This window comes from Cervus elaphus, chromosome 14, assembly GCF_910594005.1.
Source record: "Cervus elaphus chromosome 14, mCerEla1.1, whole genome shotgun sequence".
Lineage (NCBI taxonomy): Eukaryota > Metazoa > Chordata > Mammalia > Artiodactyla > Cervidae > Cervus > Cervus elaphus.
The window spans coordinates 66,027,219-66,053,299 of NC_057828.1; the positions used below are offsets into that span (position 1 = coordinate 66,027,219).

At 43.7% G+C, this 26,081-nt stretch overlaps 1 non-coding gene across 1 annotated transcript; it reads left to right on the plus strand.

Moving 5' to 3' along the window:
* The first annotated feature begins 19,468 nt into the window (after positions 1 to 19,468).
* On the plus strand, positions 19,469 to 19,541 carry TRNAG-UCC. Its single transcript has one exon. It is a non-coding gene; the product is annotated as a tRNA-Gly (tRNA).
* The last annotated feature ends 6,540 nt before the right edge of the window (positions 19,542 to 26,081 follow it).

The following is a 26,081-nucleotide window of genomic DNA, read 5'->3' on the forward strand; positions in this document are numbered from 1 at the left end:
CCATGTGGTAGCAAAGAGTCAGACAGAGCTGAGCATGCACAAACACACCACAAATTTGAAAAATTGAAAAATGAAAAAGAGCCTTGGCTAACAAAAAAAATGAAAAATAGATGTTCGCCCCTTGCCCAAGATTCTAAAATGACAGATTGCTATAGAGGGATGGGAGATTCTCAGAAATCAACACAACCACCTAGTACATAGAGATCCGAGATGAAGGAAATGGAGAGGCATGGGGATCCCACAGGGAATTCTCTCCAGAGGTCAGACACACACAAATGATAGATGACGTGGCTCCTGAGCAATGAGAAATCCAATGCTGGCAGCGATCAAAGAAGGTGTACGGGGAAAGCTGAAGCCCAGAGTGAGTTGAAGCTGCAAAAAGCACTAAGGATGACACAAAGAGCTTAGTGTCAGAGGATGAACAGAGAGGCTCACTGCTTGGTGCAAATGACGTCACATCAGCAGATGTTGGCCAGAAAGCAGAACTCCTCAGCTCCGACTTTGTTCCTGAGTCACACAGGGAATGAAGACCCAGACAGAGGATGGTGAGGAAGCTGACAGCTGGTCTAAAGAAACTCCAGTCATCTAATCCAGACTCACCAAATCCCAGGAACAGAAAGATTTCGTTTGTATGATCCCTAAAGCCTTGTCAGTTGAAGCACCATGAAGACTGGGATCAATGCTAGAAAGCCAGGATGGATGGGTAAATGTGATTCTAGGTGTCTAAAAGTCATAAATTCTTAAAATGATACCAAAGACTTACCAGTTGATCCCTGGAAAGAATTCTAAAATATAGATTATTAAACAAAGGCACTTAGAAACAAAAGGGAATTGGAATTTTAGAAACTAGAATGAGTTTACTAAGAACAAGTTGGCCCAAAGCAAACTCTTTACCTTTTTTTAAGAAGGTTTTCCTGATAGGTGAACCAGGATGGTGCATATGCAAATATAAAAGGGTATTTGGCCAAGATATTCCCTAGACAAAGTAATTTAGATGATTTAGTTGGCCTAATTTTATGTCCCTAGAATCTTCTTGAGGTATCAATGTCAATTTGTGCTTTTAACCTTTTTATAAACAACTTGGATCAGATTTACAAGTGACTCAAAGCTTGGAGAGACTATCAACATGTAGAATAACAGAATCAGAATTCAAATATTGCCTGACTCATACTGAATCACAAAAACTCCAAGTTGTAATTTAACGGGAGACATGTAAAGATTTACTCCTACGTTTGAAGATTCAATTGCCCCAATATAGGAAGGCAATTGTTCTTTAAGAAGGATGTATTTGAGCCATTTGAGTTGACTGCACACTCAACATGAGTCAACAGAATTGCATGGTTTCCAAAACAGCTAATGCAATCTAAACTAACAGAAGTGCAACCAACTCTTGTGTCAGTTGGCTCTTGACTCAACCACCCACCCAGAAACCCGCATGATCTCTCTGTTGACCAGTGCAGGAGATGGCACCAGCTCCCTGACTTGGAAGATTCTTGGACACATCCTCTCCTATCCACAGTGCCTGTCTTCCATCAGAAGGGCTCCCATTCTGACCTGGCTGGTGTTCACGTCTTTCTCCAGATCGCTTGGCTCAGATAGGAAGACACTGTCTAGAATGCCCCCCATTGCATTCAGTCCTTTTCCCCATCTGATCACATTTCAACAGCCACAGCAGACACAGCTCATATTTCCTTCACAAGGGACACAATTCCTCATCTATGGGCTTAGCTTCTTTCCTAGGCCTCAGAGCAGTCAGCAACAGGGACTTGATCAGCATCTAATGACTCAAGAGCCTGGCTTAATGATGGGCTTCTTCTGTGTCCTTCTCAGTATTCAGGTTGACACACCTGTCCAGGAGTTCACCTGCTTGACATAGGTCTACCAAGGCCATCACTCCATTCATGTGAGTCAAACCCATCAGAGCCATATTCCCCAAGTAAGGATACATGCATACCGCCCATGGCTCATGAGATGATTTTAGGCAGTACGTAGACAAACAGTTCTATCATCATAATTATTGTATTATTTTAATTCACTAAAACTGTTGGACAAGTAACATGCTCACATGGTTCAAAATGAACAAATATGAAAACTTATTCTGATCACTGCCAAACACTTCCCACCCACCAGGAACCACTTGTGTTAACTTATCGGCATTCTCTCAAAAGAGGTTTTAAGTATATACAAATGTAAACCCCTGCATGCGTGCATGTGTGCTAAGTCACATCATTCATGTCTGACACTGTGACCCTGTGGACCATAGCCCACCAGGCTGCTTTGTCCATGAGATTCTCCAGGCAAGAATACTGGAGTGGACTGCCATGCCCTCGTCCAGGGTATTAACCTCTTGGCCACTCCCCTTTTATGCACATACCATTTGATACACAATTCTGCACCTTGCTCTTTTCTCTTAATATTAAGGTCTATTTCTCCGTATCAGGACATAGAGCACTTCCTCCCTCTTTTATGACTGTGTAGTTTTCCATCTTCAAACCGGTTTCCCACTGAAGGACAGACAGTTAGGTTGTTTATAATTACGTCCTCTCATGACAATGTTGCAACGGATGTTCTTGTGTACTGTGTGTGTCATTTCACACATCTGTGAACATATCTAAAGGACATATTTATAGAAGTAGAATAGATGGGACAGAGAGTTTATTTTAATGTATATTAGAGAAAAAGTATAGCTAGCATACCAAACCCACAAATTCACAGTTACATTTTATAATGAGGCAGTTTTTTTATTTTTTTATTTTTTTTTTTTGAGGCAGTTTTTTTAAAAAGTGAATTAATGAAAGACAAATGCCGTAAATAAGAGCATAGGTGAAATTAATATATGGCTAACAATTATGGAAGTGATAAAGAGCTGGAATCTGATTAACACTGACCTCGAGTCGAACTATCAGCTTTCTTGGCCAGAAGCCCCTCAAATCTCCATTTCTTGCCAGCTTCAAAGGCAGAGGCAACACACAGAAGTTGGGAGAGAAGTGGGTTCAAACCTTGACTTTCCTCCAGTGGGTCTTACAGCCTCTCACAGCCTCCCTTTTCTTGGGTGGCAAAGTGTGTTGTGGGGGAGTAAAGATAGCACAATCAAGGGCGTGGACCACAGTGCCTGCTTGAGGTTGTTATAATTCAGCTATTTTGAGTGAATTTGGGAAAGGAGACGGCAGAATCCTTGTTCTGCATTGCACGTCTCCCTCTCGATAATCCTCTGCACAGACATTGATCAGGGCAGTGAGAAGTGAAACCACGTACAATGTATAATAGAATGTATGACCTGTGCAGTCACTCAGAGCCCCAGGCTTATAAGGTTCCCACGCTTGGTTTAATTCTCCGCTGTCACCATCTTGGAGTGCTTAATGATTGTGAACAAGAGGACACATTTTCACTTTGCACAAGGCCCTGCAAATTCTGTAACCAGTTCTGTACATACTGTCAGTCACCCGTGGCCTCCTCCCTCTTACTGCCACCCGTGACAGATGAGCTTCTGTGGCTCCTGAATGTTACTGGGGGGACCCCATCCCATTGGGCATCTACAGAGGCTAAAACCCGGCAGCTTCTCTGTGGCCTGGGTAACACTTTCTTAGTCCACCATCCGTAACAGACTTCTCAGCACATTCCTAAGCATTCCTCTGGGGCAAGTCTTTGGGAGCCGCTCTAAGTTCCCCTAGGTTTCCCAGGGGACCTGAGCTGGTCAGAGCCAGGGTTGAAGATGCCTCAGTGACTTCTGTCCCATCTATGCCCCTACATTCTATAGAAGCACTCAGGCACGGCTGGGTGTCTCTCATCCTGGGTTTTCACCAAGAAAGCATTGTGAGGTCAGAAATCCTGGATTCAAACCCCAGCTCTGTCTTGTACTACCTAAGCCAGCTTTCCTAAGTCATGCCAATTCTCAAGAGCCTCAGTTTCCACATCTGCAAAATGGTTCTAAGAACAATGCCTTAGAGACTGAAATGAAATTCCATATAAAAATGGCAAGCAGCTGCTCATAGGCGGTGGGTGCTTTCGGATTTCCAGATTCATGACAGAAAAATAAACGAACAATCTTTGCTTCGTGAGGTGCTGATCCCCTGTTGTGACATTCCCACCTCCCGCTCCAGGCTGCTGTGAGCAAAAGCATCTCGGTATGCTGGCACCACCTCCCTGGCTGGACCCTTGGACGCCCAGTCCCACTTCTGTCCCAACTCTAAGCGATTTTCTCTCAGCTTCTAGTTTGCCGGCTCTCAGCTCTGTAGCTGTGTCCGCCTTAGAAATTCCTAGCACACAAAAGCTTTGCAGAATGCTTTATCACGCCAAGGTACAATCAAAGCCATAACATTCATGACACTCTGTCCAGTGTCATCAAAGCCTGAGAAAGTCCCCTTTTATACAAAACGGTGGACTTCCTGCTTTAGAATGTATCATAATTTTCCACTGAACAGAGATTTTCATCCTTCGTTCTCTCCCTCTTTCCACTGTCTGCCTATGAGCTGTAGGTGAGACATCTATTTCTTGCAGCCACTGTCCTTCCAGACCCTCTCTTGCTTTTCCCTTCCATCTCTGTCTATTGGGACACAAAATCCTGGAAGGAAGATGAGGGAATAAGGAGTTTTGAAGGCTGGAGAAGTGGTTCTTACCTGGGCAACAAAACATCAAGAAGCTGCTGTATTTGAAAAAGAACAGATATATGTATGTGTGTAACTGAATCACTGTGTTGTACACCTGAAACTAACACAACATTGTATATCAACTAAATTCCAGTATAAAATAAAAATGAGAAAAAGAGGCTACTGTAGTATCTCAGGCAAGAAAGAGTAATGTTAAAGCAGCTGCAAGAAGAGGAAGGGAGGGAATAAATGCCAAAGACAATTTGGTTGTGCACATGGAGACAAAGAGGAGGAGGAATCCAAGATCAAGGCGTCCCTGGGGTTTTCAGCCAGCCTGACTGGGAGGCTGGTGTCACGGTGGCTGCCACAGGAAGTGGAGGAGACAGAGAGGTAATTCATCCGCTCCCACAGGTTTATGCAAATAACTCTCAGAGCCTGCTTCTGGCCACACTGTCTCTGCGAAGCATAAATCTGAGATGGGCTGATACAGCTTAAGAAAATGAGGGTTGAGCTTTAGAGATTTCCTAGGTAAGACAGGTGGAATCAATGGAGTGTCCAGTGAGCCAGGGTTCAGGGAGGCAGGGAAGAGTCTGGGTGATGCAGTCACACACGTCAGGAGGTGAAACTCTTCAAGGAGGTGGTGAAAGAGGCTGAGGGCCGAGGCGAGGGCATTGGCAGGGCTGGGACCTTGCACAGAGCGGCAGAAGTCAGGTTGTGAGGGGCTGAGGAGACAAGGGGAGGCAAGGTGCCAAGGCCGTGCCTCATAGCATGCGGGGTGTATCCTAGCCTCTCCACCAAGGATCGAACCCGTGCCCCTTGCCATGGAAGTGCGGAGTCCTAACCACTGGATCTCCAGGAAGCCCTTACACACATGGGCTTGATGCTCTGAGCATGTAGGAGGAGTGGCATTGTCCTGGGACTTCCGCCCACACCCCCTTGCCCTAGGGTTCTTGAGCCCCACCAGATTCAAGAGTCTTTCTGAAACCCTGCTCAGCATTTAGTAACACCACTCCCATGATGAAATGTTTTGGTTTTTTTTATCCTTCTCCTTGCTGCATAAGCTCTAGCTGCCTTCCTCCTGAACAGAACTGAGTAGCTAAATTAGGCTCAAGAAACCCCAGCCCATTTCCACAATTGCACCAAATAGGCCAAGAAAACACCCAGGTTGCAAAGAAGGGCTTAGTGACAAGCAGTCAGGATTCTGACTTCTCCAGAGCTCACCTGCCCCAGGGGCTGGGTGGGGGGGTGGGGGGCGTCATGGTCTGAGACAGACTTTTCCCACAGGCACCTCCTCCCCTCTGGACTCAAGAGTGTGAGGCGCCAGGCTTCTCACGCAGTGTGGATGTGGAGGAGGGGTAATGACAGCAAGAAAATCAGGAAAGAGCGTGCTGAGTCCAGTGACCCACAGAGAGTATACCATTCTCAGATCTTTGTCAGAAATGGAGCAGGACCCGCCTAGTCCCTTCTACCACCTCTCCTTCCCAGAGTGACTGCCTATTTGCCACTGTGGGTCCCCAGAGATGAGTCCAAATCCATATTTGCCAGCTTCCCCCTGAGGACAAATAGGCATCTAATTGCTGTAGTTGCAGAGGCTGAAATCCTTCAGGGGTAGGAGGAGTGCTGGCAACTAATGCTGGTAATAATCTAACAGTCACTCTCTATTGAGCTGTTACTGTATGCCAAGCAAATTCAAGCCCTTGGCTTGCATCATTTCATTCACTCCTCACCAAAACCCACTGTAGTAAAAGAAGCCGAGTCTTAGCTTCAGTAATTTGTTCAGGGTTACAGAGCTCATCAATGACCAGGATTAAAACCCAGGTCTGTCTGACTCCAAAGGCAATTTATGCTCATTAAAGAAGGGGGGGGGGCTTCCCTGGTGGTCCAGTGGTTAAGAATCTACCTGCCAATGCAGGGGTTCGATCCCTGGTTGGGGAGCTAAGATTCCACATATTGCAGAGGCAACTCAGCCTCGGCATTGCAACTACTGAGTCTGTGCGCTCTGGAGTCTCCCTGCCACAACTAGAGAGAAGCCTTTATGCCACGACAAAGATCCCACGTGCTGCAGCTAACACCCCACACAGCCAAAGAAAGAAAGAAAAAGGAGGAAAAGAGAAATTACCACCGCAGAGCATCTTGCCTATTCTGGACGTTGTTGTTCAGTCGCTTCAGTTGTGTCCGACTCTTGTGACCTTGTGGACTGTAGCCCGCCAGGCTCCTCTGTCCATGGGATTTCCCAGGCAAGAATACTGGAGTGGGTTGCCATTTCCTTCTCCAGGGGATCTTCCTGACCCAGGGGTCAAACCCGGGTCTCCTGCATTACAGGTGGATTCTCTACTCTCTGAGCCACAAGGGAAGTTGAGGTCATTCGCCAAAGTCAAATGGAGACAAACTCTTAAACGAGTAGATTTTCTCTGCTTGGAAAAGAAGCAGGTGAATCCTTGCTCCCTTGGGCTTTCATTTTAACTCTGGAAAAATCTGTATCATCTGCTGAAGCTCCCACTGAGCTGTTTCCAAGCCCCAAGCAGGGACTCCTCAGACAGCCTCTCTCTCTGAATTCTGCTCCTAGGATCTCCATAGCAACCTGGGTACCAGCTGGAGGACCTGAAACTCAGCAGGGCCCTGCTTACCAGCCCTGAGGGAAAGCAGAGAGCAGGTGACAAACAGGAAGGATCCTTTATCGGAGGGCCTTTTTTTTTTTCTTTTAAGATACTGTTCTGAGAGTATAAAAAAATGTGTTCAGTTGACCATGAAGTTAGCTTTAAAAATCAGATTCTTTTGCTCAATTCTAGGTAAATTATTAACAAATTGGCTGTTGGTTATGTTTTTAGGTCAAATGTTCATGTTTTAAATTTAGCATTTCAAGGTCCAGCAATTCACTTTCATTTTGTTCAGGCAAAATGTCACAATACTAATACCCCCTGAATTAGCTCTAAAACAGCTCAAGTGCACTGTAATCATTTTCTTATCTATCTTTATACTTGTTGCTTTAACGGAGAAACAGAAATGGAGAATTGAAATCCAAGGTTGAGATCAAGCTTAGGGAAGTCCTTAAATAATGAGGAAGCCCCAGTTTGCATATTCCAGTGCGCTCTTAAGCAAAGGTTGTCTCCAGATCCTTGCCCAGGGTGGGACAAATTGCAAGAGTAGCGCTGACATACATACACCACTGCGTATAAAACGGACAGCGAGTGGGAAGCGGCTCTGTAGCACGGGGGGCTCAGCTGTGCTCTGTGATCGCCTAGAGGGGTGGGAGGGGGGCTCAGGAGGGAGGGGATGTATGTATACACATGGCTGATTGACTTCGTTGTACGGCAGAAACTAACATAACATTGTAAAGCAATTATACTCCAATTAAAAATTAAAAAGTAGAACACTCTACATGTGACTGGGGGTGATAAAGAGAGCCAGAGTAAAAAACAGGAACACCACCCATTCCTTTGAAAATACGCTCTACATAGTATAGACCGGACACATTCCCAGATGGAAATGTCCTCTGCATAAGGTCTGAGGACTCTGAACAAATGTATTCAGATGGATTCTACTTTCCTCCAAAATTCAAGTGTTTCAGCCAATTGGTTGTTCCGATGTGCCATCTTCCATGGACCAAAGGGATTTCTTCTCTTTTGGCTGTCTTTCAGCCACCTGGCTTTCAAGAAGACATTCTCTGCTTCTTAGAACGTGAGAAGTGATAACACCTGTCTAGACCGCAAATGATTCTTCTGGGCCCAGTTTGCAAAATCTTGAGCCTGTATTTGATGATTATCATGATTGCTCTAACTTCAGAAACGATTTCCGTGTAAGCACCAGAGGTGGGGTTTCTGCACTTCAGCTGATTACTCCATGCTTCCGTTCACCAAACGCCCATCTGGGGAGATGAAACCCTAGAATCTTAAGTTTATTTGCTCCCTGTAAACTTGAAAAAAAGCCCATCTGTTACCTTTGATGGTTGGTCCTCCAGTTTAGCTCTTAGAACTAAAGCTCCCACGTCAAGGGTGAACCAGGGGGATGTTCCCACTCCGACTGGAGGGCATTGCAAGGCTCGGGTGTGAGGCGGGGAGGGGGCCAGGTGTCCAGGGGTGGATCCAGGCTGTGGAAGCCGTTATTCACAGCATTTCTTTTTGCTTGACCCGCAGCTGGCCATCAGGCAGTTCTCAATGACCTGAACGCTCTCTCCCTCAGCCAGTTCCTGGGAGTCCCTAGAGTCACAGTCAGAAATGAGGAAGTAAAAAGGGCTGTGTAATGAGCCTCATTGTCATACGGTTCTCTTTTCCTAATTTGGTCTGGCAGGCCTGGGCACAGAAGCCTGGGAACCATATCTGTCTTGGCAAGGGTAGAAGGGAAAGCTAGTGCCTTATATTTTCCCATTTGGTATCTGAGGTGACATTCTGGATGAAAATCTCCAGAGGACAAGAGCTGAGCCATAACTATCCTATTTGTTTGTTTCCCCTTTTCTCTTCTTATCTGTCTTAGTTAGGACACACATGCACTTTCCAGGCTTGGAATATGTATCTTTGTGATACAGAAGGCAAGCAAGAACATCTATTCCAAAAAATTGTTCTTTGTGTCAAATATTCATTTTCCCACTAATAGAGATATCTGAAAAAAAAAAAAAGTCTATATTTTTCCAAACTTTCTATGTTTAGCTCTCTTTTTCTTCTGGTGGCAGAAAATGTAATCTTATTAAGTTCCAGGCATACTCAGACACTTCAAGTTTAAACTTACTCAGTTCCCCTCCCCCGAAGTTTTCAAACTTATCTAGACTCTGTCCTTTCCTCCCTTTTGAAGCTAGCTAACTCTGGTATACCTGGCCTTCCATGCCTCTCCTATCCGTCCCCATCCAACTGGTTTCTCTCCCTTCTCTATCTTCTCCCAGGGGTGGGGAGGTGCAGAGCAGGGGAGAGAGTTTGGAAGGAGATGGAGAGCCAATGAGACCTCCCCTCCAATTCTCCAACCCTCCACTCTATCTTTCCGTGTTACTTAGGACCACTGCTTTTGAATTTAAAAGCCAACAATGTGTTGTCTTTCTTCTCTGGCTCCATCAGGACAAATCTCCTCTGACACAGAACGGCAGCCCCCTGTTTCTCCATCGGAATGTGGGGAAAGGTCACAAAATGAAAGGGAGGGTTGGGGGGGTGATTCCATTATTATGCCATCGCGTGTTGTTGTTGTGAAGAAGCTCTTATTCTAAAGTTCCATCCCTTCTACTCTTGACTCTCCACAATGGATACCCTACTTTTGGGCAAAGGGCTCAGGGCCTCCACTAGTGGCTTGCTTGGTCCAGGCTGGAACCCAGGGCAGAGGATCCCCGGGGTCTGCCCCTCATCCTGGGGAGAGGTGTGCTTGGATGGGCAGGGGCACTGCGGAACCCTCTTTCCTCTTATCCTTCCATTCCCTTCTCTTCCCTTTTTTCTTTCTCTTTTATGCACCTTCCCATCTCTCTTTTGAAATAAAACCTACACGTGGCAAAACGCACACATTCAGTGTACACCTCAGTGAGTGATACCTGTGTGTCGTCACCAGAGTGCTCCCTTTTTATAAGAGATGGTGACTGTAGTCTTGAAACTGGGACAAATACAGCATGGATTTATGCACAAAATGGTCTGACTTTGGGTGCCGGCTGCTTATAGGAGTTTTTGGCTTTGGAGTTCCTTAGTTCCTTCCACCACAGCTCAGATGGCTGGGTCAGAAAGGCTCCACCAAGGAAACTTCCCTGCCCAGAGGCCCTGCAGGGTCCCCTCTGCCTGCTGAGGAAGGAACTTGTCACCATCTGACCTCTGCAAAGTCCCAGATGGGAGTATCAGTGGATCTATTGTAGACTCATCAGTCACATGAATGTCCTGTCCCAGATGAGGAGCTGTAACTTGTGGGAGCATCTCAGGGTCACCCTGCTGTGGCGTGGGCTGAGCTGTGGGTGAAGGCCGCAGAGCTGCATTTCCTCAAGCACCAGCACGGAGCCATGAAGCAGAATCAGAACCAGACTCAGCTGAGAATTGATCTGAAGTGTTCGTTTTCTTTTTTAATGTCAACCACGATCTTTGATAAATTTTCTTCCTGCTCTCAGATGTTCCCACCATTAATAGGGTCTTGGGTCCCCTCAAAAGTCAATAGACCAATTCGTCCAGGTACTTCACTCTGAATAATGCTCACTGCCAGCTTTGGAAAGTTTGAAATTGGTACAAACTTTCTGAACATCACTTTGATTCAGCGTTCCACTTCTAGAAACCGGTTCTGTTGAAATATGCAAGTATGCAAATATACCCCCACCACAGCGCATATAGACATTGCAGCAATGTTTATAATAAGTAAGTGAAAGTGAAAGTTGCTCCATTGTGTCCGATTCTTTGTGACCCTGTGGACTATACAGTTAATGGAATTCTCCAGGCCAGACTACTGGAGTGGGTAGACGTTCCCTTCTTCAGGGGATCTTCCCAACCCAGGGATAGAACCCAGGTCTCTCGCATTGCAGGTGGATTCTTTACCAACTGAGCCATAAGGGAAGCCCAAGAATACTGAAGTGGATAGCTTATCCCTTCTCCAGTGGATCTTCCTGACCCAGGAATTGAACCAGGGTTTCCTGCATTGTAGGTGGATTCTTTACTAACTGAGCTACCAGGGAAGCCCCATAATAAGTATAATAAGATTTTTTTAAAAAGCGAAGCGACCACCAATAGGGGGATGTTTAGATAAATTATGGTATATGTGTACAGGATGAGGTCAATCTGTGTGGGCTGATATTAAAAGATGGCCAAGCCTAGAAGACCTGAATAGACATTTCTCCAAAGAAGACATACAGATGGCCAATAGGCATGTGAAAAGGTGCTCAATGTTGTTAATTATCAGAGAAATGTAAATCAAAAGACAACGAGGTACCACCACACTCCAGTCAGAACGATCAACATTAAAAATTTACAAATAACAAATGCTGGAGAGGATGTGGAGAAAAGGGAACCTTCCTACAATGTTGGTGGGAATGTAGGTTTGTGCAGCCACTCTGGGAAATAGTGCAGAGGTTCCTCAGAAAACTGAAAACAGAATTACCATATGATCCAGCAACCCCACTCCTGGGCATACATCCAGACAAAACTTTAATTCAAAAAGATACGTGCACCCCTATGTTCATAGAAGCATGATTCACAACAGGCAAGACATGGAAACAAGCTAAATGTCTATTAGCAGATGAATGGGTAAGGAAGTTGTGGCACATATATACATACATACAGTGAAATATTAAAAGAATGAAATAATGCCCTTTGCAGCAACATGGATGCAGCTAGAGATTATAATACTAAATGAAGTAAGTTGGACAGAGAACAACAAATACCATATGATATTACTTTTATGTAGAATCTAAAATATGATACAAATGAACCTATTTATGAAACAGAAACAGACTCACATGAAAAAGAAACTTGTGGTTACCAAAGGAGAAAAGGAAGGGGGTAGGATAAATAAGGAGTTTGGAATTAACATATACACACTACTATATATAAAATAAGCTTCTAGTGTGTAACACAGGGAACTATTTTCAGTCTACTGTAATAAACCATACTGGAAAAAATTTTTTTAAATGATTATTGCTTTAAGCTACTGTGTTTTAATTTGCTATGTGGCAGTAGGTAGCTAATCCATTCTTGGTCATTTTTATTGTTTGCTGTTCCTGTTGTTCAGTCGCCCAGTCGTGTCCGACTCTTTGTGACCCCACGGACTGCAGCACGTCAGGCCTCCCTATCCCGCACCATCTCCTGGAGTTTGCAGAGTTCATATTCACTGCGTCGGGGATGCTATCCAGCCATCTCATCCTCTGACACCCTCTTCTCCTTCTGCCCTCAATCTTTCCTAGCATCAGGGACTTTTCCAATGAGTCGTCTGTTTTACTGTATGACATTCATTTATTCAACTAACATTTTCTGCACTTCTGCTATATATTGTGTAACTGTGCTAGACAGGGGAGAAATATGAGCAAAACCAGACATGACTGTTTTCATGGAGTGGATCATCAAATAATCTTATGTAAATATAAATTACACTAGTGCGAAGTGCCGCACAAGAAAAGGGCTCTAGCTATGCGGGGATATGAAGGGAACCTAATTCAGATCAGGTGGATTTAGGAAAAGTTTGCCTGAGGAACTAAACTGAAGGAGGAGTTAGGTCAATGGGAAGGAGAGGAGAAGAGCATTCCAGGCAGAGGAAGTAGCAGATGCAAAGGCCCTGTGGCTGGAGTTCAGAGATTGAGGGCAAGCAGTGAGGCTCAAAGACAGAGGCCAACCCACACAGAGTTTTGTGGCCATGTTAAGGAGTTTGGGTTTATACTAAAACCAATGGAAAGCCTTTTAAGAACTAGAGAAATAAAATATGATTTTGATTTTAGGATCTTTGGTTGAAATCTGACTGTGAAGGAAACAGATTGAAAGGCGTCTGTGAGAGGATTGTTTCAGTAATCCAGGTATTTAATGTGTTGGTTGCTCAGTCATGTACGACTCTGCAACCCCACGGACTATAGCCCACCAGGCTCCTCTGTCCATGGAATTCTCTAGGCAAGAATACTGGAGTGGGTAGCCATTCCCTTCTCCAGGGGATCTTCCCAACCCAGAGATCAAACCCAGGTCTCCTGAATTGCAGGCGGATTCTTTACCATCTGAGCCACCAGGATATCCAGGTACTGTTACCATCAAATAGCATGTTTACAATTCCCAAGCACAGTCAGTTTTCTTCTCAATATTCTATAGAAAGAGTAACATATACAGACATAATATGTAATGTCATAATATTATATAGACATAATTTTTGGCTTCTCAGAGTCTATCATGTAAAAAAATCAGCAATGGTAGGACCAAATGGGATGACAAAAGACAAGTAAGAGAGCTGGAACACTGAGAAATAACTCCAGCAAAGACTGAGATCAATCAGTTGATTAGTACAGAAAGGAAATATAGCTAACATTTCTTGAAAGTTGAATAGATGTCTTAGACATTTGACACTCCTTATTGGTTTATGCCCCATAACAACTTCATGCAGCAGATGACATTGTATTTACCTTACAGATGAATACACAGCCTCGGGAAGGTTAAGCAACTTGACAGAGATCACATAGCTTGTGGGGTCTGTTTATTTCAAAGTGAAAGCTTGTTTTATTCCATGAAATTACCTGCACTTCCATTTGAAGTCCCTTCATGTAGTGGAAAAAGTTTTGTTTATAACCAGACACTTACCAGATTCCAGGTCATCACTATAATGTATGTTTCTCTAGGCAGAATAATTCTCCAAGCTAACTTCATTAAAATGAAGACAATAATATCAATACTCATGTATTTAGCTTTTAACAAAAGGTGCCTGGTCCTTCAGTAACATATATAAGGGACCCCAGTTATACACAAGTTTTATAAAATGACCAAAGATAAATAATCTATGGGCTCTGCCATAGAAGAATCTATTCATGAAATATTTTTATTTTCTAAAATGAGAATCCCCTGTTTCTGAGAAATTTTCTTCCTTTATGCTCCATCCATGGAGTTGCAAGGATAGCATGCATTTTAGCAAAATGTGATCCAGCGTATTCCTCACAGCTGATTGGTCCAGAGGTTGGTTCTAAACTCAAACTGGGCCAATCGGAATCCTTCCCTGGCACTTTGGAAGCTGAACTGAGAAACAGAAGTCCGTTTTGGTCTGGACCCCTGAGCCTCAAGATGAAAACTCACAGCCTTCTGCTGGACACATTTTGTCATGTGACTGGTAAAGGCGAGGAAACTGGTCAGTAATAAAATTAAGAATGGAGTAGACCTGCAGAGAAATGTAAGTATCAGTTTTAGGTGGTAGGCGCATAATGTTAAACAGAACTTTAGCCAACTTTTTCTTGCACAGCATCCGTAGCACCATTTACACCAACTTCCTGTGAGTGGTGCACGTTAGAACACGACTGTGTGGCATGAATGCAGTTCCCTGGAGTTGTGATAGGAGACACCCCCATTTTTAGTTGGAGATGGGGCTGTAGATAAAGGCCAGGACCAAATCACTCAAGTGGTGTGGTGGTGGTGGTGTTTAGTCGTTAAATCATGTCTGACTCTGTGCGACCTCATGGATTAGAGCCTGCCAGGCTCCTCTGTCCCTGGGATTCACCAGGGAAGAATACTGGAGTGGGTTGCCATTTCCTCCTCCAGGGGATCTTCCCTACCCAGGGATCGAACCCATGTCTCCGTGTCTCCTGCATTGGCAGGCGAGTTCTTTACCACTAATGCCTCCTGGGAAGCTCAAGTCAAGGATATCTTCTGATTTTTACCTGAGGACTAAGAAAATTTGGAACCAGTATTCAATCACATAGTGGAATCCTATATCTGTTAATTTACTTGTTTCAATACCGATAATGAACAGAATTCTGGGACACTGTGCTTTCTGATACCATTCTGTTCCCTCAGCCTGGTATTCCCTGGCTGCTCTTGTCTGTCTGGCAAACTCCCCTTTTTTTTTAAAAAAGAATTTACTTTATTTATTTGCTGGTTTTTGTCTGTGCTGGGTGTTCTTGGCTGTGTGCAGGCTACTCTCTAGTTGCCGCGTGCAGGCTTCTCTTTGTGGTGGCTTCTCTTGTGGGCACAAAGCTCTAGAGTGTGATGGGCTTCAGGAGTCGCAGCCCCACTCTGGCTCAGCAGCTGTGGCATCTGGGATCTTCCCAGACCGTGGATGGAACCTGTTTCCCCTGCATCGGCAGGTAGAGTCTTAATCACCGAACAACCAGGGAAGTCTTGGTAAACTCTTATAGCCTTCAAGACCCAGTGGAAAGGTTATAGTCTCACAGTTTTCCCCTAACATTCAGTCTTGGAGAGGTATTGCTCCCTATCTGATATTCTACATAACTTTACTCCTTTCTCTATTTTAGCTTGTTTCCTACAGAATTGTAGTAGTTGCTTATTGTGTCTATTCTCTAGAATCTAGGGCCTGAAAAGGATTGAATCTTACATATGCCAAATAGCCCCTGGCATGTAGATATTTGATTAAATGACAGGGAAATTGTACCTTAATGTGTGAAATACTTTGGGTAGCGTTAGCTGTCCATCTGAAGAAAAATACCCTTAAATCACGAGAAAGACAAGCAAGCTAGTCAACTAGGAGCTCTGTGGGACTTCTGCCTGAGGACAAGCTAGTCACTGGGATTCTTAAATCTGCAATTATTAAGAAGGAAAAAAAAAATCAATGTTTTAAAATAAAAAATCTAAAATATAAGATCATAAAAACAATAAAGGAAATTTTAAGAAAATTTATTTTTTAATTTTGAAGCTAGGAAAACTTTTCTAAATATGATTTGAGTGCTAAAAGCTATGAAAGATTAATAAACTCAATTACAGAAAAAGGAAATAACTTCTTTATTCATAGTAAAAACCATCATAAAGTCAAAAGACAAACTGTGAGGAGATATTTGACATTTCTACGACAAATAAAAGGCTTACATCCCTATGAGAAAAAGAGCCCACACAAATAACAAGGAAAAAAAAAGCCATCAATTGGGCAAAGGAAGTATAGAAATACAGAAAAGAAAATACAACTGGCTAAACATATGAATAGATGCTCAACCTTATTTACATGAAAAGAAATGCAACTATATGATACCATTTTTTAACCTATCAGATTTGTGAAGATATAAATGTTTGATTTATAGACACACAGGGAAGATGGGGGAGAGGGGGTAAACATTGTCCTACATCACCAGAGGAAGTGTAACTGATGTTCTAAGGAAGGCACTCTATCAAAATTATACATATACACCCTTTGACCTAAAATTTCACTTTTAAAAAATCATTTATAAATAGGCTTGAACATATGTAAAATGGTTTATGCAGTGTTGTACATCATTAATCATCAGAGTGTCATTTATAAATTCAAAAGATCAGAAACCACCTAAATCAGAAAGGAAATGTTTAGGTCACTTACAGTACATTTATTTATATGATAGAATATTACACAGTCAGTTATAAAAGAGAATAAGGAAGTTCTTTCCATATTGACAGGAAATTATTGCCAAAATAGTTTCCAAATTATTGCCAAAAGGGCTGCCCTGGTGGCTCAGACAGTAAAGAATCCGCCTGCAATGCAGAAGACCCAGGTTTGATCCCTGGGTCAGGAAGATCCCCTGGAGAAGGGAATGTCAAGCCACTCCAATTCTTGCCTGGAGAATCCCATGGACAGAGGAGCATGGTGGGCTACAATCCATGAGGTCACAAAGAGTCGGACACAACTGAGTGACTAAGCACACACATACTTAACAAAAAATCAAGGTGCAGAACATTGTTTACAATATGCTAGTATTTATATAAACAAGGGGGGAAATATATGGGTATTTGCTTATAAATGCACACACTATCTCTGTAAGGATGCCCAAGAATTGAGTACTATTAGTTGATTGTTAAAAGGGGAGCTAGCGTGGGAACAGAAAATAACCACAGTACATCTTTTTTAGCCTTTTGGATATCGAATCATATTTGAAAATAAGTAAAAAATTAAAATGAAAAAAATGACAAAATACACTGACTTTTTAACTCATCCACCAAATAGAAGAAAATCTTATTTACAGGTACTTCTGGAGTCTTGATTCAATTTTGTATAAACAAAAGAAGGCATGGTGTTATTCAACAGCACTGTCCGTTTACAACATCCATGACCCCTAAGAGCTAACATGGTTAGATAATCCTAGGTATAGAATGGAGAAAGTAGCATGGAAACATACACACTCCCCTATGTAAAATAGATGGCCCATGGGAATTGGCTGTATGATTCAGGGAACTCAAACTGGGGTTCTGTGACAACCTAGAGGGTGCGGGGTAAGGTGGGAGGTGGGAGGGAGGTTCAAGGGGAAGACACATATGTGTACCTATGGCTAATTCATGCTGATGTATGGCAGAAACCAACAAAATATTATAAAGCAATTATCCTTCAATGAAAAATAAATGTATTTAAAAGGACAGCAGGAAAAAAAAAAAAGAAAATCCTAGATATAAACAGAGTCAGAAAAGGTGGTATAAGTTCATGCATACAGTTTCATCCCATCTTAGACAGTGATGCCAGAATAACGGAGCTGTTCCATGAGAATTCCGACGATTCCACTGACATGTGAGCTGGAATTCTGTCTTGACTGGATCTAGGCTGTTTGAACCTAGGAGGAATTTACTCTTTTCATAGCTTTCAATTTTTTTCTTCTAATATGTTCTCCTGTTCAGGCATCCTAGGACCCATCCACAGAACTCGGGGATATCTTAGTCAAATGATTTGGCTCAATCAGTATTATACAACTGATAACACCTGCTGAATATAAAATACGTCAAGGGATTGTGGAGAATGAGGGAGACGTGGCTACTCTGACTCTAGGAAGGCCATAGAGTCTAGTAGGAAAGTCAAGAGGGTGTCCTGGAGAACATTAGCCAAATGCTGGGCTAGGAAATAAGCAAGTCTTAGAATGCTGGCCTGTGAAATTCAGGTGAGTCATATACCATTCAATTTGTATTTCATGTATCCAGCCTTTAGGCTACTGTCTCGTAGCAAAAGAGATGTAAGCATAGATAATTGATGTTTATTGTCTTTAAACATCCAAGTAACATAAGTGATGAAGGAAAATGGAAATAAGAGTGAACTGTGTGTCCTACGGGGCTTGTGGTTCATCAGTGTAGGGATGTAGCGCCACCTTGAGGCGGATATTATGCTGTAATTCTGGGTGTCCCAGGCTTCTGTAGCTTGACTGGCTGGTGTAAGAGGCACCTGCGTTTTAGCTCACAGAACATTTTAACACAGGAGTTTTCATGTATTCTGTCAATGATGCTGGGCTATGCAGAGAAGGGGTAGGGCAAAGATCCACGGCAGGAATATGAAGGAAAGAAAGTTTGTTTAGAGCACCCTGTTTCTAAACTGTTCTGAGTCCCGATCAGTTTGTTTTCTAATTGGGCTCACCTTCCCATTCCCAATCACTTTGGTGTGCTTTTGTACATTTTTTTTTGTCTGTAAGTTGACGTTATTCATAAATCTAAAGAGAAAATAATGTAATTAAAACTTGGTCTTAGATTTTGGGTTATTTGCTCAGTTACTGGCCAAAGCAATCTATAGAAATAAAAATCAGCATTTTTGCAGTTTAGAAAGAAGCATTTCAAGTATTCGGAGCCATTTGGGGAATTGTGGGAGGGCATTACTTAACGTGCCTGAGAACCGCATATTTATTTATTAGAAATGATTCTGAGAGCATGAGCGTTAGATAAACTAAGGAGAGAGAGAGGAGAAAGTGGAGGAAAGCAGTAGATGCAGGGACTGGAGAAAGAGAAGAAAATAGAGAAGTAAAGAACTAGGGGGAGGAAAGGATACAACGCAAAGGCGAACAAGAAGTGGGAAGAGGGGAGGTAAATCACAGCGGGTCAGAACTTACCCAAACCCAGCTCACCTGTGATGGTGCTGTGTGATGCTGGCAGACATGTGACGGCAGCATGCACAAGGAACGCAGTCAAATGTCTGTTATTGGCTTAGTGCCTGGTGAATGGCAGCTTGGTTCCTGATGCAGGCCGTCTGTGATCATGATCCCAACTTCCTCAAACCCAGAGTTATCTCAGGAATTTCCCATTCCCCAGGATTCCCATATAAAACCTATAATCTGCAATCTTTAAACTGGATTGTGAGGGCTTTCCAGAAGTGTGGACAGAAATAAGCTTGCAATTCAGGGTACTTCCAAAATGGAACACCAGATGATTATATTGAATGTGGACAACATGGATCAATTAAGCAAATAATTTTTAGTTTATGACCAATAATCTGTTTAACTTGACTAATGAAATGAGAATTGTAGCTCTGCTTCTTGCTGAATGGAATTATGATGAAACTAATGAAAACAGAAGTTCATTAGTTAAAAGACATCATCTAGGATTTCCCTGGTGGTCCAGTGGGTAAGACCCTGTGCTTCCAACGCAGGGGACCTAGGTTCAATCCCTGGTCGGGAAACTAAGATCCCACATCATCACAACTAAGACCCAACGTAGCCAAATTAGAAAAAAAAAGACATTGTCTATGAAAATATGGAAAACAGGAATCTAGTGGGAAGCTGCTGTGTAGTATAGGGAGCTCAGCTTGATCTCTGAGATGACCCAGAGGAGTAGGGTGGTGGGGGTTGGAGGGAGATTCAAGAGGGAGGAGATATATGTATCCATATAGCCGATTCACTTCCTTGTACAGCACAAACTATCATAATATTGTAAAGCAACTATCAGTTCAGTTCAGTTGCTCAGCCATGTCTGACTCTTTGCGACCCCATGGACTGCAGCACTCCAGGCTTCCCTGTCCATCACCAACTCCCAGAGTCTGCTGAAACTCATGTCCATTGAGTCAGTGATGCCACCCAACCATCTCATCCTCTGTTGTCCCCTTCTCCTCCTGTCCTCAATCTTTTGCAGCATCAGGGTCTTTTCCAATGAGTCAGTTCGTCACATCAGGTGGCCAAAGTATTGGAGTTTCAGCTTCAGCATCAGTCCTTCCAATGAATATTTAGGACTGATCTCCTTTAGGATGGACTGGTTTGATCACCTTGCAGTCCAAGGGACTCTCAGGAGTCTTCTCCAACACCCCAGTTAAAAAGCATCAATTCTTTGGTGCTCAGCTTTCTTTACAGTCCAACTATACTCTCAACTATACTCCAACTAAAAAAATACTGGGTGAAGAGCAAGACATAAGAGAAACTATATACTTTGAGGAGCCCAACTCTCAGTCACTTTTCTCTTTTCTAGTGGAGTTACATATGTTATGGGAACTGGCCTCTGCCTCATACCTTAGGAATCATCAAAGGCAAGTAAAACTCACAATGAAAAAATAGCAATGCCATGCTTTGTGTGCCGCTGAGCATGCCTCTAGCATTGCAGCACTTCTCCACATCTCTCTTCTGATTTCTGTGATTGTTAACTTCTGCATCTTTGAAGGGCTCCTGAGGAAGTTTTGTCTCTCAACAGTAACCCTGAAGCATTAATATTTGAGATGTCCAGAGAAAGCTTATTTGTCCTGGAAACACCTGCATTCCCCAAGCACCGGAGCTGTGTAAGAAGTGGGGTATGACTTGGGAGTCAGGCAGATCTGAGTAGGAATCCAGTTCCTACAAACTGTGTACAAACTGTGTATCTTTTATCTATTCTCTAAGCTTCAGTTCTGAAAATAAAATATGATGGTACTGACACCTACTAAGTACTCAATAAAGGTTGGCTTTTGTGTTTTAGTCTACCTACTTGGCAGACTTCCTAGGTGGGCTTCCTAGGTGGCTCAGTGGAAAAGAATCTGCCTGCCAATGCAGAAGATACAGGTTCGATCCCTGGGTCAGAAAGATCCCCTGGAGAAGGAAATGGGAACCCACTTTAGTATTCTTGCCTGGAAACTTCCATGGAAAGAGGAGCCTGGAAGGCTACAGACCATGGGGATGCAGAGAGTTGGACACGACTGAGCGAGCGACTGAGCACAGCCCAGCAGCACCAGCTACTCTCACTGAGAATCTCGCTTTGGAAAATAAAAGCCATGTTACCACCACACGCGGCGAATACTGTGTCTTTGGTTTCCTGCTATTTGTGCTATATCTGTATTATATTTCATACGTTTCATAAACTTGGGTAACTCTGGACCTCAAGGACCTTTTTGTAGGACTCTTAAAGTTGTTTCAATGTTTCAGACGACTTTGAAATGAACTGACATTTTAAGAAATGATGAAAAATATTTAAAGGATATAATTATTCATTTCCATTTTTATACATGAAACTATTTTATACTAGTAACTTAAGATGCTGTCTTTCTTATAAAATTTCCCATTCTTTTACTACTATAAAAGGGGTGAGGGACTTCCCTGGTGGTCCAGTGGTTAAGAATCTGCCTGCCATTGAGGTAGGGCTCGATCCCTGCCAGGGACACAGGCTCGATCCCTGCTCCTGGAGGTTTTCACACGCTGAGGGGCAACTAAGACCTCACGCCACAACTACTGAGCCCACACTCTAGAGCAAGTGCTCTGCAACAAGAGAAGTCACCAGAGTGAGAAGCCCAACCACCACGACTGGAGAGTAGCCCCTGCTTGCTGCAACTAGAGCAAGCCTGCACACAGCAATCAGGACCCCACACAGCCAAAAATAAATCAATAATTTAAATTTAACTAAAGGGGGGAGGGTAAGACTGAGTGACCATCAATGTCATTTCAGCTAAAGTAATTTTTTTAAAAAGCTCATGACTTTTTTGAATGCCTCTTGGGGAAGGCAGTGGCAACCCACTTCAGTACTCTTGCCTGGAAAATCCCATGGGTGGAGGAGCCTGTTAGCCTGTAGTCCATGGGGTCGCGAAGAGTTGGACTGAGCGACTTCACTTTCACTTTTCACTTTCATGCATTGGAGAAGGAACTGGCAATCCACTCCAGTGTTCTTGCCTGGAGAGTCCCAGGGATGGGGGAGCCTGGTGGGCCGCCATCTATGGGGTCGTACAGAGTTGGACACGACTGAAGCGACTTAGCAGCAGCAGCAGCAGCATGGAAATACTTTACCAAAACCTAATCCTCTTAATAAATAAATTTCACTGTCTATAACATTATGTTAAAACATTAAAACCATAAAACAGCAACAGTGAAACCTACTTCAACTTTCTCATCTTTCCATTCCAACTTTCTCACTCCTTCCATTTCAGTTGGACCTGCCCCTTCTGCCCGTGTAAGGCCAAGCTCAGACTGATCTGTCTCCCTTTATTCCAATCCACCCTGATCTTGCTACTCCTTCAATACAGATTCAGTGCATCTACAAATACTGTATACCAGTAACAGGACACTGGAAATAAGAGGAATTGGAGAAAACAAAAGGTGTTCAAATTCCCAAGTGTCACAGCCAGAGATGAATTTATTGTGTAGTGAAGGGTAAGCCTCAGGGTCCCTGACTGCATGTGCCCCTGCCAAGACCCTATTTCAGTCTTGGGATTGTAATTCATATATTCTTTTCCTTAAGGAGAGCTCTTTCCTAGAAATCTGGATCAGCCACCTCTGGCCATAGTACTGTAAAAAAAAAACAAACCCACCACTTTTACTACTCCTAATAATATTCTTGCCTTTTCTCTCAGAGGATTAGGTTAATAAACAAAAATACAGAAAAAAATACAGGAAAAAGGAAAAAGAGGAAATCCAGCCTATTCACAAAGGCAGGCCTCAAAATTGGGGACGTGGTATTAGAGCAGGAGAAAATCACCAACCAACCAAGTAACTCCATCCTTCTCATTTGGCCCTCCCGCACTGCCTGCGGGCAGCTCTCCAAGGGCCACTCAATGGGGAAAGAATGCTAGCGCACCCCTAGGGCAAAGGGGCAGTTCAAGTCAAGAGAATTCACATGCGCTTTTTAACTATTTTAAGAAGGGTCAGATAAACAACGTCACCCCAAGGAGGGGCCAAGGCACTGGGGCTGGAAAGGAGGCCAGTCTGCAGGGAGTCGCATGGACACAGCACACAGGGCTGACTGGGCCCCGGGGAACAGAGCAGGCAGGGCGATGAGGGTTAAGAGCCTGCTCCAGAGCTGGGAAGACCCCAGCCCCTTTACCCATCGCCTAGGATTGTTTTCAGGACAAACGGATAATGCCTGGACAGACTGTGGAGCAGTCGCCAAGGGCACAGGTTCTGGAGCCAGTCCAGGTTAGAATTCCTGAGAGCTGATTGACCATGGGCAGCTCCGTACCTCAGTTTCCTCATCTGCAACATGGGGGAAATCACACCACCTATGTCATAGGGCTCTTACGAGGACTAAAGGAGATAATACACATAAAGCACTTTGAGCCATACTTAGCATATGCCTGCTGGCTAATAAAATTCTTAACATCAGCCCCTAGTGATCAAGCAAGGTATCTGGTTACTCACTTGAATCAAGATGCTGGTTCAGAACTGTCCGCTCTCCAGTCTGCAAAGGAGGCGTGAAAGGTCTTCCCAGTGTCATGTTCTACTGGGAGAAATCAAAAGCCCAGCTTGCTTGTCAGATTTTCTAACTGACCCCAAACTAAGATTAGCATCCTGATGTGAGGATGAAAACACAGGGCAGGTGAATTAAATGAGGCAGACTGGGAAAGGTCTAGGGTAGGATCTCTCAAACTTGAAAAATGCTTTCTCCTTTTAAGAGAAAAAGGCTCACAGATAGAACCTCTTCTACCCTCACGGTCAACTAATTAATCCTTATTATAATAATTATACTGCTACTCACATATATGCAGATAGAAAGCTAAGATGAAGCTCCTTTAAAGCCCGTGTCATAGATTTAAAAGCAAAACAAAAATTACCAAATGATACATTCAAATTAAATAAAGGAAGGAAAAGTAACACTTACTGAACACTTAGTATAGGCTTGAAAATTATGAAATTGCCACTATTCCATCATCTTGCCCTACAAAGATAGCAGTTTCATATGGTTCAACCAAACATGTGAAGGCACTAAATGCTTTCTGTAATTCCTACAACACTATTATTACTGCCCCATTTTCTAAAAGGTGAGAAAACTGGAGCACCAAGAAATGAGGACCGTTTTTAATTTTAATTAAAGTTTTTAATTTTTAAAAAATTGTCTTTAAATTAAAAAAAATTTTATTTGGCTGTGCCATGTCTTAGATCGTCATTGCAGCACACAGGATCTCTTAGGTGCTCCATGTGGGATCTTTGTAGTTGGGGCAAGCAAACTCTTAGTTGTGTCATGTGGGATATAGCTTCTTGACCAGGGATCGAAGCAGGGCCCCCCGCACTGGCAGCATGGTGTCTTAGCCACTGTACAGCTGGAAGTCCCCAGGGACACATTTTAAAATCTTCTTCAGAACCGGCAGGTGCCCAAGAACTCATTTGCAGAAGCCCTAGGGATAAACAGACACGTCTTTGGGAAGCTTTGGCCCAGCGGGCACGTAGCACACTTCTTCTAGAGGAAGCAGCAGGCCCAGAAGAGTTTGTCCAGGCAGTAATAGAAGGATGACGTCAGGGACAGCATCTCCTGCTGGAGGGAGTGAGTGAAAGTCGCTCAGTCACATCCGACTCTTTGCAACCCCATGGACTATACAGTCCATGGAATTCTCCAGGCCAGAATACAGCAGTGGGTAGCCTTTCCCTTCGCCAGGGGATCTTCCCAACCCAGGGGTCGAACCCAGGTCTCCCACATTGCAGGCGGATTCTTTACCAGCTGAGCCACAAGGGAAGCCCAAGAAAACTGGAGTGGGTAGCCTATCCCTTCTCCAGCAGATCTTCCTGACCCAGGAGTCGAACCGGGGTCTCCTGCATTGTAGGTGGATTCTTTACCAACTGAGCCATCAGGGAAACCCCCTAGAGCTGGAGGGAAGGGACCCCAAAGACCATTTTGCTTTCATGTCTTCTTGCCTTTGGTTGGGGTGGGACAGCCAGTTTTCCTGGCTGGTCCTTCCAGAAAGACAGGTGCTAGCCCTCCTTGGGATCAACAGTTAAGGGGCATGATACTAAATTATATGACATTAACTTTAGAACGCTTAAATCTTACTTTCCAATGAGGCCGAAAGCAACTTGGGAGCAAGATCCAGATGTTACTCTTCCACTGTGTCCTTTGTGATCCTGGGGAACATGGTGCATGCTTTAAAAAGACTCAGTTAATTTGTCCCATCTCCAGATGGATTTCACCTGTGTGTTGATGGATTCCTCTACACATCATCATACTTAAGATAAAGTGTGACTATTACCTAAACAGTGCTGTTACTGAACAACTAACAAACGGTTCTTGTTTAGTCACGAAATTGCATCTGGCTCTCTTGTGACCCCATGGACTGTAGCCCACCAGGCTCCTCTGTCCATGGAATTTTCCAGGCAAGAATATGGGAGTGGGTTGCCATTTCCCTCTTCAGGCATCTTGCCGACCCTCGGATTGAACCTGTGTTTCCTGCACTGGCAGGCCGATTCTCTACCACTGAGCCACCAGGGAAGCCCCAACAAAGGGTCTGTGTGCCATTTTTTCCCCCTTTAAAAGTGGCAAAGACAAAACACAGAGAAACAAACAAACCACCGAGATTGAAGTAGAAGGGCATAGGTGCTCAGAGTGCCCCTTAGCATTCATCTTTTTCCCACAATTCATGCTACCTCTCACTCTTTTCACAATGGTGTTTTGTCATGGTCAGCATCACTCGGGCTGATTCTAGCTGAGACGCATCAGTTGAGCCACTTGTTTCCAGCTGGCATGCATTCTGACTCCATACCTATGCTGTTATATTTGCTACATAGTTTCTCTCTCCTGAGAAAAGCTGTTGGCAAATTTTGAGTACAATCATTCTTATGACTATAAAATAGATAACTCTGGAATTTCCTCCAACACTATAGTCATGAAAGAGCTGTTAAGGATTTTATGAAAAAGCATTGCAATCTGGACTTCCCTTGTAGCTCAGTTGGTAAAGAATCTGCCTGCCAAGCAGGAGAACTAGGTTCGGTTCCTAGGTTGGGAAGATCCCCTGGAGAAGGAAATGGCAACCCACTCCAGTATTCTTGCCTGGAGAATCCCATGGACAGAG